Genomic DNA, 16,133 nt, shown 5'->3' on the forward strand with positions numbered 1-16,133 from the left:
GAAGCAGGCAAATTGGGAAGGACTAGAACTGGAGTGGGTGGATGTGGGGTGAGGGGACAACTAGCCACAGACACTGGAGCACCTTCGTTCCACTGCGCAGCATACCCATGACGGTGGAGACCACAGCTGGTAGGAACCCAGGCATGTGTCAGAAAACAGCAGGTAGAGCACAGTGACGGAAGTGTGGGCACAGGTGGTGAGAGGAAGCAATTGGTGTCAGAAGAGTGTGCCAACAGGTGGAGGGGCCTCAGACACAGATGGGCAGGACTTGACTCCCAGAAAAGGCAATAAGCAACAAGAAGGAAGAGCATGCCAGCCTACCAGACATGAGATAGTGACCCTTTACCAAGCAGGGCTTGGGCGCAAGGCATCTGGTACCTGATGTGGAATCTGGGGTCTGTCCCTCTACAGCAGAAGAGGTAGAGGGCACATTCAGGGCTTGTCCAGAGCTAGGTGTCCTAACTGGGTGTCTTAGCATGTTGGACTCTAGTCTTTAGACTTGTCTTCAGGGATTGGTCCTTGGCCTGGGCTGGGGCTGGAGAGGAGGCTGCCAGGGACCAGGAACCTAGGGAATCTGGCCAGCCCTTCTGGAAAGGAAAGGGAAATAAATTGTGTTTATAAAGGTAATTGGGAGTCTGTCATCAGTTCCAACCCCTCCCCTTTTCTAGTATGAGCAGATGAGCAAGAAAAAGAGGAAATGCTGGCATTCAGGGTGAATTAGATGGGCAGACAACCAGACTTCCCATTACTCCCATTTACTTGCTTTCAAGAGATGTAGACTTATTCGTCCCTTTTGTTGGCAGTTACACAGCAGGTGCTCCACAGCCCAGCAAGGGCTGAAGGAAAGGCTCATTAGCTCTTTTTGTTTAAGTGAATGAAGGTATCTCTACTTTTTCAGACTCAACCACCAGGAAAAGCTTTTGGACCCCGAACAATCCATTGCACCCTCTCTCCAACTGTTCATTCAAGGAAGGCAGCAGCCAGATGGGCCGGGTTAGAGAGGGTGTTCAGCTCCTGTTTTGCAGCCATTTGAAAAGACTCTGTCTTGTCTGGGGCCCTGGTGAACGGAGTGGAGGAAGGGGGCCATTCGCTATTGCCTGTGGATGTGGCCCCCATTTGCTCTCTTCATTGAAGATGATGCCCTGGTGCTGGCTTGGTCCCAGGGTGGGAGGTGGAGTGTCTTTCACTGAGATAGGGGATACTGGAAGAGGAGCCAGGTGCAGAAAGAGTATGATGAGCTTAGTTTTAGATGTGATGAGTTTAAAGGGCCAGTGAGACATCAGAGCAGAGCGATCCCATAGGCCATGAGATGTACTGATGAATGGTAGTTGAATAAATGTACACTGCTCTTGCTAGTGGATTGCCTGCGCTGGCATAGACTTCCTCAGAGTGTACTCCAATGCTGCTGCTCGCTTGACCAGGGCTATCGTCATTTCCACAGCTAGTTTGTTATAAAAAATATTTATGTAATCAAATAGTACCGAGAGATTGAGTCCTGCTGCAATTCCCTTTCTCTGGGACAACTGCAGTTAATAGCGTTTTATGCAGAAAGCTCATTTATGTGTGAGTTTATGTATATAGATGAATATTTATAAATGAGATTTACATATAAATGAGATTTAATATTCATATATATATGAAATCTCACTTATATGTAAATACACAAGTAGATACACACACCACAGGTCCTGTTCTGTAACCTGCTTTTCTTAACTTAGCTCTGAATCATAGACAGCCTCCCATGTCAGTACTTAGAGATCTAAGCAATCCTTTTCAATGGCTGCATAGCCTTCTATTGTGTGAATATGCCATTATTTATTTAAACAGTCCTAAGATTGATAGACCTTCCACTTGTTCTCAAAATATTTGCTATTATAAACAGCAATGCAACAAAATACCCACATAATACATTTTTGTGCAATGGTCCAACTATTTTCTTAGAAGAAGTCTTTAGATGTGGAATGCACATTTTAAGTTTTCATACAGACAGATTTCATACAGATTTCCTTCTGATGAGATGGTACCAATTTGAACTACTAATGGTGTCTGAGAGTGAGTACATGCTCTTCTCACTTGCTCTGGGCTTTGTTCTCTTTTATCTATACCATTATGATAAGTGAAAAATGTAATTTCATTGTTTTCATTCACATATCTTTGATTATTAATAAAGATGCACATTATTTCATTTGCTTCTTAGCTGTCTATATTCCCCCTACCCCTGTGGGTTACCTATTCATATCCTTTGCCTATTTTTTGTACTGGAGTGTTTGTCTTTCTCTTAAGATTTATAAGTGCTCTTACATTATCACAGTTATCCTTAGTTAGGGTTAGTTATATGGTGAAAACATGTCATAACTAGTTTTTGTTTGTCTTTGTTAAAACTAGTTTGTGGTATCTTTTGCTGCATCACAGTTTTTCATTGTTATTTTAGTCATATCTACATCAATCTTATGTTCTATAGTTTCTGGCTTTAGATTATGCTGAGAAAATCGTAACCCATCCAAAATTTATAAAAATATCTGTGTTTCCTTCTAGTACTTTATACTTTTATTTTTTATGTAAAATGTAAGTCTAATGATGTCACTTCCTTCTTTGCCATATCAGCAAGCCTTCCTGATGCACTTCCGTAGCACTTAGTGTGGCTAGGCCACACTCTTGGCCTAGCCCACCAGGCCTTGGATGATCTGGGCTCTGCCTATTCTCCATCCTCATAAGTCAAAAGTATCAACCATCCCAAAAGCACTGCTCTGCTTCTGTTTGCAACGTCCATGCTTGTCTTCTCCCCCACTGTCTGGTGAACTCCTAAGCAACTATCAAGACTCAGCTCAAGGGCACTTCCTCTGCGAAGCAGCCTTTTATCCCAGTCAATGTTAAGTGCTTCCTGCCCCTCCTGGGACTGACACAGCTATTCTCTTAACTCACGTTGAAATTTTGGTTTATGCATTTCTTTCCACTATAAACTTGTGAGCTCCGGGGCTGGGGGGTGGAGGCGTGCAGCATCTGGCACTTGGTACAGTACCATTTAGCAGGTGCTAAGCCTGCCCCTGTGGTCTGATTTGCATCTTAGCAAGCTCAATGCGCTAACAGTGTGGAGGCTGGGAGACCATTTAGAAGTATCCAGGTAATAGTGATGTCCTCATCCAGGTAGCTGACAAGGACCTGGACTGAGGTGGTGGGTTTGGAGAAAGGAATTTAAGAAACAGACTTAGTGGGTAGAATGGGCAGTGCTTGAGTAGAGTGTTTTGTTTGAAGTGTCTCCTAAATGTTCAACAAACGAGTAAATAAAAATGTTAGCCTATTAGCACCGTCCAGACCTTTTGCTTTTTGGTATTATTTGGTGTTTAGAATTACCCCTACTCCTATTCCTTTCCGTGAAGCTGTGTGATGTTGGCTAGTCATCACCTCCAGTCATCATCTGTCGAGTGGAGATAGCCTATCACCTCCAAGGGCAATTGTGAGGTTGTTTCATTTAAATGCCATGTGTTATGAGCCTTCACAGCCCCTAACATAGTAGCACTAAGTAAACGTTAACAGTCTGGCCTCTGCCACCTGCTTACCTTGGGTGATTGGGTCAGTTGCCATCTTCTGACTGACCTAAGGGATTCCTAGAGAGAGAAGCTGAAATCAGCATTTATTATTGTGTTTCCACACAGCACAGGCGTGCCCTGACAGCTGGTCTCCATCTGTCCGCAGCTCTCTGCTCGCTCTGTTTGCCCATGCTGCCATTCTTACTGTCGTCCCCAGTCTGTTTTCCTTTTCCTCCAGAGACCCTCCCAGCATTCAGTCCTTTCCAAGCTCTGCTCCTTCCTTTTCTATTCCGTGAGCACTATGTAATTAACCTACTGCATCCTCATGCCGGGATCACAGCAGTCACTGCTCTCCCAGCCTCCATTCAACCTGTGCCACGTAAACAAGCAGGAAGACCAGCCCCCGAATCATGGTTATATCCCCTGACCATACTCAGCATCCTGCTCTGAATGCTCCAGGGCTTCCCAGGCCCTGCGGATCTCATTCAGAAGCCTGAGCCTCTTGCTCTGCACACCCTGGCTCTCCAAGCTGCTTATTCATCCCAGCCTAACCTCTCTGCTCCAAGGCCGTTAGTCGGCTTGCCATTCCCAGCTCATCTTTGCTTACTTCTGCCTCTTGTCTTTTTTTCATCCCACAGAATGCCTGCTTTGTTCCTCTGCCCCAGGCTTGCACCAAACACCCTCATAACTGGCACAGAACTCTCTTTTGAGATGCCTTCCTTGCCATTGCTAACAGCCCATTACTGTGGCTAACGCTTTGTACTCATAAAATGCTTTCCCACCTCTGTCTCATATGATCAATCCTCCTGCTTTCCTTCAACTGGCATTTAATGAGTCCACTCTGCATACCAACCCTGGGAAGGATAAAATAAGGTATAACCTTTGCTCTCTAGGAGCTCCAGTCTAGTAAGTACGAATTCCAACCCACAGTTTCCTTGGCCATAAAATGGGGATGACAATGTTTAATGACCTCACGGGGTTGTTGTAAGATTTATATGAAGTTGTGTGTGACACAAAAAGAGCTGACACGAAAAGAGCTTAATAGCAATGATGTTGGATGGATGGTGCCAATGGCCACTTTACAGCTGTGCAGACGGGCTTGGAGCTGTTAAGGATGTGCCCACAGTCACACGGCTAGAGGGACAAAGCCAAGTTCGGTGCTTGTAGCACGGCCCTACCCCATAGCCCACTCCATCTCCTCCTCATATCCCCCTTTGCTTCCTTTGTGTCCCACTCACTCTCAATCACTGCTCCCTTAAACAGGTCTCTGAAATACGGACACAATCAGGCTAATGGCATCACTGCCCCAGTCAAGGGGAAGTTGGTCATTTTCATCCCTAGTCCTTTCTTTAAGCCTCCTAAGCGTGCCCACTTGGCCTGCCACACCAGGTGCTTCCCGCAAGTGCCCAGCTGTCTCACCCATGTGAGTTTGTGTCTAAGAAGGAGTTGATAAGCTCACCGTGGCTCACCCGCCTTGCTGCCCATCTCCCCAAAGTTCGGTTCCATTAGTCATGTCTGTCCATGGGCACTGGTGAGGTTTGCTTCTCAGGCTCCAGGAATTCTGGATTGGGGTAAAAATACCCATCTGCCTCAGTGATGGAGGTGAGTCTGGTCCATGAGAAGGCAGCTGGCAGAAGCAGGCACAGGAAGAGGGTCACTGATTGAGCGGAAGCACTAATGGTATTAAGTCAATGGCAGGTAAAAGCATTGCATTTGGGAGAGAGGCCTGGAAGCACATTTTAAGCCCAAGTTGAAATATCTGATACCTCTTTAAAGGAGTCATATCACAGAGAAAAAAAGTTTGTTTCCTTCAGAAATCTACTTAAGGGTCGATATAAGGAAGGAGGTTGGTTTGTTTCAAAGCCCAGTCCTTTTAGGAAATCTTCCAGAAGGTGGCAGGGTGATGGCAAGACCTACTGAAAAGAAGAGAGAACGTCTTTCACCTTATGTCAATTTTTTTCAAACAATATAGAAGTATTTATGTCGTTTTAAATGACCATACTTACTTTTCATTATAAAATTAATATATAGAAAATTTGAAAAATCAGAAGGGGAAATCACCTACAATCCCATAACAAACCTTGTTGTTTATTTTCATCTGGTCTATTTTTCAAATGCATATTTTCACATGGTTGTAATAGTACTTGACATATCATTTTTGTATACTGGCATGCAGTTCTCTTTGTTTGTTTGTTTTTAATTGTGAAATGTATTATGGGATACATCCAGAAGAGCACAGAAAATATATGGACAGTTTAAAGAATAATTTAAATTATTTTAACTCCCACCCAGGTAAAAGACTCGAGTATTTGCAGCTCTCAAGAAGCTTGTGGCCCTCCCCAAACACAGCCCCCTCTCCCCCAGAGAGAACCACCAATCTGACTTTTCTGAGAACCTTTTCCTTGGCCTTTTCTTCATAGTTCTACCACTATGTGCCTATAATTCACTTTTTCCTGTTTTTGAATGTGATATGAATGGAATCATACCTACTTACTTTTTGTGTCTTGCTTCTTTCCTTCAATTATTGTTTTCAAGACATTGTATATGGCTGTAGTTAATTCATACTCATTTTCAGTTTAAAAGAGTAGTTTTATTTTCCTGCTCTGTTTCTATGGCAAATCTAGACTTTATCACGTAGCCCAGGTTTGTGATGCTTTTATAGTTGGGAAAACTCATTCCTTTCCCCTGCTGTGACTTTCCCCAACCCCTGCCTGAGAATGTAGGTCTCAGTGAGAAGAGCACTTCCCCTTTTTCTGGCCATGGCGCTGGCCCTCTCTGCCATTTGGCTGGTGTTCTAGGAAGCAGCCACTCTGTGGGCCGCTGGAGACCCTTGAGCTGCAGCTGCCGTCCTTCCAAGGGAGTTGGTGGAATTATTTCTGGGGCCTGAAGACAGCTGGCGAGAGCATGGAAAGCACAGCAGGGCTGAGGAATCTGCCAGAGGACTGGCCAGAACCGGGAGGGTTCTGGTGGTGGTGGTGACACTACTGGTCACGAAAAGCCAGGTGTTCTCTAGCTAAAGCCTCAGTCAGGAGTCAGGAAGCCTTGTCTCCAGTGTGTGCACACCTTCCTCTGCCCTTCTTCCAGGGCCCTGGAGCAGCTGGGCTCACGGAAGGGGGATTTAACTCATACTGGTGTTTGCTGGTGCCCAGCCTCTCCGGGTCTCAAATGAGCCTCCTGACCTCAGTGAGTAAGTGGGCACCTGAAAGGAGCTACGTTGCTGCCCAAATGCCAGAAACTGGGCATGCTGGGCTGGGATGCCCACACAGATACACACGTGTGTCAGCGCACAGAGATGCCTGTTCCGGGTCAGCAACACACACACTCACATGCACGCTCAGTTTTGCCTTCTAACAACTGCCCAATTTCTCTCATAGCTAATCTTGATGAACAAGTGGCCCACGGCTCCATTTCTTACCACTCTCTCACAGCTAATCCTTTGGAATTTCGCTTTTGCTCTCTTGAGCACTGATTGTGCTAGCTCGGTAAGCCGCACCCTGCTGGGCCGGGCCAGGCCAGATGAACCCATGGGATTAAAACCACTTACTTGATTTTAGCCTGTTAAGGACTCACCCCTGTTGGATTTGTATACTTTCCCGGAAACCAGGCCCACCTCTTGGACTTTACTTATAGCAGCTCCCTGGTCCTAAGCTGGTATTTTATACTTTCTCAGCGGCAAGCCCTTCCTTGGTCACCACATTCACATCCATCACATTGACAGACTGTGTTCATCCCCTTTCCTGTTACTGCCTGAAGAGGCTGCCCTGGTGCTTGGCTCTCACCAGCAGTCTTGCCCTTTCCTGTCCTACCTGGTCTAATTCCACCTTCTGTACCACGTAGTAGCGAAGGTGGTGGCAGTATTCCAGATGCAGATGCTTCATGGTCTTGTACAGATGGTCCCCAGTTACAAATACCCTGGGCCAGCCTTCACCTGCCACCCATAGCCTTGACCCTGCCCAGCCCCTGGGTCAAAGGAAACAGGGCCCCTGGGATGGTAGAGGCTTCCTGGCTAGCCAGTTAGATGCAGAAACTGTGCGTTGCTAGCAGATGAAGGGTACAGTGTGTCTCAGGGTGGTTGTAACATCGGCCACAGCCTCTCTAGCCTCTGCCCTCACTGAGCTAGCCACCCCTTGGCCTGACCAGCCGTTCTTCCTGTCCAGGTCCCTGGCCTCCAGGTCCCCACCGGTCCTTGGAGAGCCCCAGATGAGAGATGGAGGACCTGCCCTTTTAACCTCCCCCAGTTCCTCTTCCCACGGTTGACTTCTACTTCCAGAATCCCTCAAAACTTTTAGCACAAAACTCCCAGGTGCATGCCAGCCCTCCTGGACACTGATACTGGCCTGGGTTGGAGAGGAATCCAGGAAAAGTCCTGGATTTCTGGGTGGGTGATGGGGACAGTGCAGTTGGTTTTGGGCCAGGTGAATGGTGCTGCCTGTAGGACATCCCAGTGGAGTGGTCCAGTGGGCGTTTGGATGATATTAAAACTCCCCACTCCTTCGTTCTTAGCATAGTGGAATTTCCCAGATTCCTTCTTACCTTGGCAAGCAGAAAACTAGGTGGTGACGAAATCAGTCACAGAGCAGGAGGAGTGTGACTATGGGATGTGGGAAGAGGTGGTCACGGGGTGGGAGCAGCTGTGATCTTGTCCTTTTGTTTTTCTTACTTGTCACCTAATTGTTAGTAGTCGTTAATTCATACAAATTGACTAGGGGAGAAGTTACCTCGAGGAGAGGAATGTGGGTTGGGATGAAAGAGGTGCTGACTCTTGAACACGGTAATGACAATGTTGAGTTCCCAGGTGTTTGTGTCATTATTCTTTGTACCTTACACGTAGGTTATAAATGTTATTTAAAATCTACTCAAGAGTTGGTAAAGCCAATTAAGAATTAGTTATAAAATCACACTGTGCTTTAGCATTAGTTAAGAACTGTTTAGTGCTTTACTATTTAGAAAGCAATTTACTTTAAAAAAAATTAATTTATTGGGCTTCCCTGGTGGTGCAGTGGTTGAGAGTCTGCCTGCCGATGCAGGGGACACGGGTTCGTGCCCCAGTCCGGGAAGATCCCACATGCCGCGGAGTGACTGCGCCTGTGAGCCATGGCCGCTGAGCCTGCGTGTCCGGAGCCTGTTGCTCTGCAACCTGAGAGGCCACAACAGTGAGAAGCCCGCGCACCGCAAAAAAAAAAAAAAAATCTTCCAACAAACAAAAGTCGAGGACCAGATGGCTTCACAGGTGAATTCTATCAAACATTTAGAGAAGAGCTAACACCCATCCTTTTTCAACTCCAAGAGAACCCCTTTCCAGAATCATCCCAGGGTGCTCTAAGCGCAAACAAACACCCCTCTCCCATTGTTCTGTCTCTCTTCCCTGTGTGCTGATCAGAAGAAGAAAAACAGCTGCATGGTTTTGTTTTCTTTTCCAAACCCGTGACATATATTGCCCTTTGATCCTTTAGCAAATGTTATCTGCTTGGAGCAAGGGACAAGACATGCCATTCATTTAGCGTTTCCCCTGTGACCTGAGCGGCTTCACCTCCCCTCCAGCTTCTACTCCAGGTTGCCATTAGGGTCGGCTTAAATGCCACAGACCCTTCATGTCACGGGGCAGTGTGTAGCTCTTGCATATTCCTGGCCATCACAGTGACCAAGTGTGTGTAAAATCACACATGTTCCTGTGGATTCTACTGAAAGAGGAAATATACATCTTAAACCAATAACTGTCAGGTTAGTTTTAAGGTCTTTCTGTAAGAAGTGTCCCTTTGCAGTCTTCTGGCTTGTGTGTCTGCCCAGCGTGAAGCCGCCCGGAGTCCGCCCCGCTGAGCTGCCTGCAGGAGGCAGCTGTGCTGGACAGACTGTGCTGCTCTCGTCTCACGCCTCCCTGCAGGCTCGGAGAAGTGTGGAAGGTGATGACAGAAGCAGGCAGCTCCAAACATGGTGTTGGGGTCGGCGGAACGAACACTGTGCACCTTCTAGGAGTGTGGGGCGTGTGCATTTCGTGAATGAGAAGCAGAGCTGCCCGTAGCCTTGACTGTCCACTTGGCAGGACGCACCACCAGCCCCGTGCATTTCTGCCCTGGAAGCTGCTCAGCAGCGGGAAAAAGGGCAGGTAGGAGGATAGGCGGTGCGGGAAATGTACTGTCTTCCAGCAAGACAGTTGTTGGAGGGCAGATAGCAATAATTGCTACTATTTTAAACATAAAGAGGCTTTCTCATGAAAGACAGCTCCCAGCTTACACCGCTGTCCCTCCCCATCCGGAAGTCCCTGTTTCCCCCAGCCTGCACATCACCTTAGCTCTGACCCACCACTGGTTTAGGAATATAAGGACCAGGAAATTGGGGGATATGAGCTGGGTACACTTGGATAAATCTTTGCATGTTGGAGATATCCACCATCTTGCTGTGGAAGGTGTCATTCCCTGAATAAATTGTAAAATTCTTAAGATCCTTAATATTTGTAGCATAACACCACCCCATTAGTCCTGGACTGGTTCCCTTTGATTCAAGGTCACTGTTGGTAAAGTCCAGGACTGGAGGGAAAGTCAGAGGGGACTTGAATCTATGCAGCTCTAGAATTCCATTTGCTTTATTTTTTATAATAGCATTGAACTATCTGGCAGTTTTTCCCCATTTCTTCCTGGGAGGACAGATATGTGGTTTGAATCCTTTTGTTCGAATAAACAGAAGTGGATGATCAAAGTTTTTGGTTAAACAAATGGGAGTGTGGGGATACAGTCAGAAGTCTTTAAAGGAGGTGTGTTTATTTTAAGGCTCAGTTGTTACTCAATGATGATTTGATTATAATGTTTATTTCTATCTAATGTGGTATCTTAGTCAGCTTGAGCTGCTATAATAAGAATACCATAAACTGGGTGGCTTAAACAACAGAAGCTCACTCCTCACAGCTCTGAAGGCTGGGAAGTCCAAGATCAATGTGCCAGCCAATTCCGCTCCTGATGAGAACTTGCTTGCTTGCAGACAATCATCTTCTCTCTGTGTCTTCATATGGCAGAGAGAGAGAGAGAGAGAGATCCTGTGTCTCTTCTTATAAGGGCACTATATGACCCTCATGACCTAAATATCTCCCAAAGATCCCATCTCCAAATATTATCACATTGGGATTAAGGCTTCAACATATGAATTTGGGGGAGGGGGAGCCTAAACATTCAATCCATAGCATGTAGTAAGCCAGTGGGCAGGATATTGGCTCTATCTATACAGTTATGATGTTTGGGGATAAAATCGGTGACTCGAAGAATCATAAATTAGTAAAACTGATCCTGACCTTCTTGACCATGACCATTGATAAGAATGTTATTTGAATGTGCTGCCCCAACCAGAGCAGAGGGAAAGACAGTCATAGCCGGTGGCGTTTGCACTGCTTAAGCATGGGTTTCAACAACTGTGCTCAAATCCTTTCCCTTTTTGGGGGACTCTCCGAAGAGGTCCCAAGTATCTCCCCACTCATCCACCCCCTCACTCTGTAATGTTCATACATGCATAGTACACTCACAGACAGCAGGCACACTGTGGGAAAACATGCCAGTGAGTCTTTCCTTTCTTTCGTTTAGCAAAGACTAACGAAAGGAAAGCAGGGAAAGCTGTAGGAATGAGGTGCTAATGAGGTTGCTGGGGGAGGTGAGAAGCATAATGAATGTCAACCGTCACACAAGTCAACAGCAAGGGGGGACCAGGAGGGATTAGACATCTTGGTGATGTAGACAATCTGGAAATGTAGAAACATGGGGAGGATACTTGTGTAACAAGACACCCCTCCCATCACAGACCTGCTGGCCTCATCCAGTCACAGTTGTGTCTGGTACCTGGTGAGAGACACCCAGTGTCCCCCAGACACTTTAGCCACTTAGTAACGCAATTATTTGTGTCTCTCTCGCCCACTAGACTGAGTTTCTTGAGAGCAAGTCCTGTGTGCCTTCAGAGTTGTCTCCAGTGCTTGACACTGAGAAGGAGTGAAGTTATAGAATATTTTCATGCACACAAATGTTCATTTTAAAAAGATATTCTCCAAAAGCACCTTGGGCAGGGAGCTATGATATTATCCAACCACACCAGTCCAGGCCTGGAGTGTTCTAAGGCCTTGGTAACCCCAAAAGACTGACGTCCTGCAGGTAGTTATGATGACAACAACCTCCAGTCTGAAGGTGATAGTCTGCCAGAGGGTTGGAGGGAGCTGACAGTATTGTGCCTAATCAGACCTAGCAGCCAGGCCACTATTTACACTGAAGCCATTATTTACAGAGTTGGTTTCCAGTGAGGACTCTCTCCCTGGCTGGTAGCTGGCCACCTTCTCACTGTGTTCTCACATGGCCTTTCTTCTGCGCATAAGCATGGTGCACAGCAGTGAGAGGGGGTAGGGGAGAGAGGGAAAGCTCTCTGTTGTCTCATCTTACGAGCACACTAATCCTATCTGATCAGGGCCCCACCCTTATGACCTCATTTAACCTTAAAAACTTCCTTAGAGGCCCCATCTTCAAATATAGCCACTCTGGAGGTTAGAACTTCAACATATGAATTTTGGGAGGACACAAACGTTCAGTTCATAACTGCTCTGAAAACGACTACCTGGGTTTCAATTCCTACTCTGTTAACAAACTAGCTGTGTGACCTTGAGGAAGTTCCTTTAACTTTTCTAAGCATCAGCTTCCTCATGGTAAAACTGGGGACAATAATGGTATCGATCTCAGGATACTGTAAAGATCAAATAAGATAATGTATCTGATGGGATTAGGGAGGGGCCCAGTATACAGTAGGTGTTTACTAATTGTTAAGATCATTAACAGCACCCTCCAAGTTCTGAGAATGAGTTCCCTCTAAGGTAGTCCTGGGAGTCCAGTCCAGCCTGGATTTCCAGGCCTAGGTCAGGCTGTGTGAATGGGATCTCCAGACCAGAGAGGTTCCAGGACTCCCCAGTATTGTTGAGGGAGCCCAGCCTTTTCAGAGCCTGGTTAGCCTTCAGGGATTTCCAACAAGGAAGTGGAAAACGACCGGGTGAGTCATGGTGGCAGCCCAAGGGTTCTAGAAAAAGATTCAGTGTTATGGCTGGTGGTAGCAGGTTCTTTTTTCATCTCCTTGCATGGAGAGTGGCAGAGGGAAGGACTGAGCTCACTGGACCTGAATGAAGGGTCACATTGGATTCCTTCTGCCTTCTTTGTAGCTTAAAAAGAACAAAAACAAAACAAAAAAAACCTTCTTTTTTTTTTGCGGTACGCGGGCCTCTCACTGTTGCGGCCTCTCCCGTTGCGGAGCACAGGCTCCAGATGCGCAGGCTCAGCAGCCACGGCTCACGGGCCCAGACGCTCCGCGACATGTGGGATCTTCCCAGACCGGGGCACGAACCCACGTCCCCTGCATCGGCAGGCGGACTCTCAACCACTGCGCCACCAGGGAAGCCCCCCAAAAACCTTCCTGATGCAACTTTTCAGATTCTAAAAGGTAATACAAGTTTATTGTATAAAATTTGAAAAATATAGAAAACTATCAAGAACATAAAAATCACCTGAAACACTTCTACCCAGAGTTAACTTTGGTAACCTTTCCTTTAAGTCACAGACCTGGGTATGAAGCCCATCCTTCCATGCTGGAGTGGTATGACCTTTAATGGGATACCTGTTCTTTTCTTTTTTTTTTTTTTTTTTTTTTTTTTTTAGTATTTATTTATTTGGTTGCTCCGGGTCTTAGTTGCAGCAGGCTGACTCCTTAGTTGAGGCTCGCCAGCTCCTTAGTTGCCGCACTTGGGCTCCTTAGTTGTGGCATGCAAACTCTTAGTTGCTGCATGCATGTGGGATCTAGTTCCCTGACTAGGGATCGAACCCAGGCCCCCTGAATTGGGAGCTCAGAGTCTTATCCACTGAGCCACCAGGGAAGTCCCTACCTGTTATTTTCAAAACCTCTACTTCCTCATCTTAAAACGAGGCTAATACTTCCAGCCTTGTTCCTACTTCTCGGGGCTGCCATGTGAATTAAATTCCAGGCACAGGGTGTTAGCTTACTAAAAGCTGTTTTCTTATTTCTACTGAAGAAAACACCCTTGGCTTATGATTCCAGCATCAAAGCTCAGATAAGAATCCCCCATAAATCATTATCATATCACCCTTTCAGGGTATCCGCCCTCCAGGTGTGTGCTATGAGCATGTGTTCTGGATTAATAAGCAAATCAATATCCTCATTTACCACACTGACATAATGACTATGCAACAATTTCCCAGCATAAATATTCCTAGTTTTCCTCTTACTTAAAGCTGCTTTAAAAGGTGAGGATTATATATTTGCACAGAGGATTGTGTGTGTCTTACCATCATTTCCCTCTGAGAACTTGCATCTCTCCTTTTGTGGTCACACCTGGCCTTGGCTTTGTAATGAGAGAGAGAGAGAGAGAGAGAGAGAGAGAGAGAGAGAGACTGCATCTCTGAGGCTTTCTGGACTTCCTTTGGCCAGAATGGTTTTGTCCATCACTTAAGAACCAAACTCATTTCCTGATTATTGTGTATTAAATTAAAATTCCAGTTTTCAGATTTTAGGACAAAAGTTCCCCTGAAATATGTCAGCTTCATTCCAGCTTCAGACAATGGGCTCATTGCTGTGACTGTACCTGTCCCCCCATCCTTCTGGCCTACCCAACTCCTGCCCACTGTCTCTGCCCAGGGCCTTCCACACTAGGGGAGGGACCCATCCTCCCCAAAGGTCAGAATGATACCTGGCAGGGACCAGATGTTCATGGAGGACAATGTTGCTCTGTAAGGGAACAGGGTTCACTCCCAGCCACCTGTCTTGTTTCCCAACACTGCCCCCAGCAGACCACCCTCTCCTGACAGCAGAAGGACCTGGCAGTTGAGGCTGAATAGGTACTGTAAACTTTCTTGGTGTGGAGATTCCATGCACTCCAATCTGGTCAACTTGACAAAAAAAACAAAAAACAAAAAACTGCCTAACCAAGTGTGTCCAGGAGAGCAGGCTAAGCTCTCCAGATAGCTGACTTATTTCCTTACAAGAGCAATTCCTTCAATGGATTGTGAGACCTTTTCATCCTGGGACAAAGCCTTCCTGTAATTTGCCTAGTGGCAGGCAAAATGAAATGACGAGGATGAGAGATAGTATGTCGCTTCCTTTGCTCTGTTCACAGTGATATGCTGTATTGGAAAAGGGATGACAGTTGAGCATTATCCTGGACATAGAGTTGCCAAATGTCCTGGACAACAAATATGGAATTGGCCTACCGCTTGTTGCTTTAAACCATTTGATTGTCAGGGTGCAACAAGTAGATACAGCCAAAACTGTTCATTTGTGAACAGTTTTGAGTTTCCTATACTGGATGCTGGGGATGAGGACCAGGCAGAAATGGTTTGCTGCTACGCCTTTGACTTTGAGGACTTAGTCCAGAGGTGGAGATAGACTCCAGTGCCTCATGAAGGTACAGAGGGAGTTGGGGAAGGCTTCTCAGAAGAGGGAACAATTGATTGGATCCTGAAGAATAAGTTTACCGTGTAGAAAGGTGGGCTTTATTGAGCCCACAGAGACACTGCAGTGGTGTAGCCTCCCTCCTCCGGTCAGATTGTGTCCTATATTTTCTAAGCCTAAGTAAAAATCATTTCTGTTCAGATACTGAATGTCAAGATAGTCACCGAATCAACCTGCATTAAACGTATATATCAATTAGGGGAGAATTGACATCTTTACTATGCTGGGTCTTCCAATCCACGAACATTGTATGTCTCTCCACTTATTTATTTCTTTGGTTTCTTTCATCAGCATTTTGTAGTTTTCAGCATACAAATCCTGTATATTTTCTTAGATTTCTACCTAAGTATTTCAATTTTTTTGTGTGTCCATTTGTTCATCGCTAGTATATAGAAAAACAATAGCTTTCTGTATGTTGATCTTGTACCTTGTGACCTTGCTGAACTGACATTTGTTCTAGGAGATTTTTTGTAGATTCTTTGAGATTTTCTGCGTAGCCCCCATCACGTCACCTGCAGATAAGAATGGTTTTATTTTTCCCTTTTCAGTCTATATGCCTTTTATTTCATTTTCTTTTGTTATAGTGCTAGCTAGAACTCCCTTTGTTGAATAACAGTGGTGAGAGTAGACATCCTTGCCTTATTCTTAGTTTAGGGGGAAAGTATTCAGTCTTTCATAAATTCTGATATTAGCTGCAGGTTTTTTGGTGATGTTCTTTAATTTAAAAAAATTGTATTTATTTATTTTTGGCTGTGTTGGGTCTTCGTTGCTGCGTGTGGGCTTTCTCTAGTTGCTCTGAGCAAGGGTTACTCTTCGTTACAGTGCACAGGCTTTGCATTTCAGTGGCTTCTCTTGTTGGGGAGCACGGGCTCTAGGTGCACAGGCTTCAGTAGTTGCAGCACGTGGCATGTGGGATCTTCCCGGACTGGAGATCGAACCAATATCCCCTGCATTGACAGGCGGATTCTTAAGCACTGCACCACCAGGGAAGTCCCTGGTGATGTTTTTTATCAACTTGAGGAAGTTAACTTCTTTTCCTACTTTCCTGAGAGTTTTTTTTATCATGAATGGGTGTTGAATTTTGTCCAGTGCTTTTTCTGCATCAATTTATATGATTATGTGATTTTTTTTCTTCTT

Source organism: Lipotes vexillifer, unplaced genomic scaffold, assembly GCF_000442215.2.
Source record: "Lipotes vexillifer unplaced genomic scaffold, Lipotes_vexillifer_v1.1 scaffold717, whole genome shotgun sequence".
NCBI classification, from domain to species: domain Eukaryota; kingdom Metazoa; phylum Chordata; class Mammalia; order Artiodactyla; family Lipotidae; genus Lipotes; species Lipotes vexillifer.